The 1781-nt window shown below is 37.8% G+C and overlaps 1 protein-coding gene across 1 annotated transcript in view; it reads left to right on the top strand.

The window, feature by feature from the left end:
* Window positions 1-1781, top strand: part of sorcs3a (sortilin related VPS10 domain containing receptor 3a) — a 319849-nt gene that overhangs the window by 280828 nt on the left and 37240 nt on the right. The gene's annotated exons all lie outside the window — the stretch shown is intronic.

The following is a 1781-nucleotide window of genomic DNA, read 5'->3' as shown; positions in this document are numbered from 1 at the left end:
GAAGAGCTGAGTGACATTGGCGCTACCAAGTCCAAATCTTTTTGTGTGCCAGCTCATTACAGCTCTAAACAATGCCCACACTGTCAGGCCCTGTTCTTAGCTGTTCTCTGTTCTCTCCGGCCACTTATCACAGATATCATTTTCCAGGCAAGGTGATGTGAAATATGCCCAAAAGCGTCAACCAAATCTCTGGTGAGTTCACACTCAGAAGCACACAAAGAAGGGACTCAGGTAGCGAGGGATGAAAGGAGCAAAAGAGCAAGAAAGAGAAGCAAACAATGGGCGTATTTGTTTTGTTTCTTTGTGCGTTTTGGCAAAGCCTGCATGCAAATGACATGTTACAAATGAAGATCCCAGTAGCATTGCGCTACATTGTGCCAAGGGGAGGCTGGGAGTTTGCCTTCGAAGGCCGGGGGGGGGGGGGCAGATTTGGTCGCTGTGGCAGCTGGAGCCACCAACACACACACTGTGTGCTGATCCTCAGATTGTGCCAGATGTGATTCCCAGAGGAATCCATGCAGGCAGCTGAAGACTTGCACACACCATGCAAAGTTAAACATGGTGGGTCAGGCTTTATATACACAGATGCGCATGTGCACATTCATAATTCTCTCCCCACCTCTTTCTGACATACACATTTTTGTAGATAGCTACACTCCTAATCTTCACAATAAAGATATAAAATAATGAAAAAAATTGCAGATTATGCACAATGTTGACAAAACTGTTTGTTCTGGAAATAAATATTTGCTAAATTTCTGCAAAACAAAGAGCATCAATGCCTGTTTTATGGAACAGATGCTTAACTAGTTAGAAAAACTAAAAAAAAATCCAAAAACTTTTGAATCCACCAGAGACATAAGTACTTTCTGTCTGGAATAATTGAGAGAGCTACTGTGATTACCTAACTATGTCATTATATCTAAATACTATAATTATATAATGTAACTGAACTCTGATGAAAATGAACGTACATTTGCAAGAGTAAGTAAGTGTTAGCCTACCATTTATATTAAGAAAAAAATCATGAGTGGCTAGAAAAGTACATTTATTCTCTTCTTACATATTACAAGTGTTATCAAAATGAATGTTGTGTTCACTGTGCATGGATGCTGTGGACTGTCGGCAACATACTTTTAAGACATGGGTTTCATCAGAATTTCCATACTTATACGCTTTCAGTCTGCTAAAACAGTATGCAAGATAGTCCAAAACCTTAGTATGAAACTAGAACTATGTGTTTTACATACCAAATTTCTGGTAAAATATCAGTGTGCAAAAACTATGACAGCATAAATATGCCACAGTAAAATGCGATATATAGCAAAACTCATAATAAACAGCAGCAGAGAGAGCTTTGTAATATCAATAACATTCAATTTAAGCGTAAGATTTCAATTTTCTGGGCGTGATATATTTTTTTAAATCACATTTAAATTCCCAGTAGTGCTGATGTTGACACAGGTTTTCAGAGTAGGCCAGATGGAGCCACTGGAAAATCCTGGGGTGGCACACCAAAACCAAAAGCCATAACTGAATATTAGGAATTCGATTATGCTGTTTTACTGTATGGGCTAATTGAAAACTGCCAACATGAGAGTTAAGGAATTGCATTGTGATGATGACAATGTTAATGATAATCTTTTTTTCAGTTTACAATAAATATGTCTAATTATCTAACGTGCATAGACTAATACTGGTACAGCTAACACTTTGAGTTCTGCAGCAATCTTTTAGTTTTAATGTGTTTTTATCATTGTTCTTTAAATAGGCTGGTTATC

This window comes from Plectropomus leopardus, chromosome 3 (assembly GCF_026936395.1).
Source record: "Plectropomus leopardus strain MGB_pleo_1.0 chromosome 3, ASM2693639v1, whole genome shotgun sequence".
NCBI lineage: Eukaryota > Metazoa > Chordata > Actinopteri > Perciformes > Serranidae > Plectropomus > Plectropomus leopardus.
This window is presented reverse-complemented; position numbering and strand designations above follow the sequence as displayed.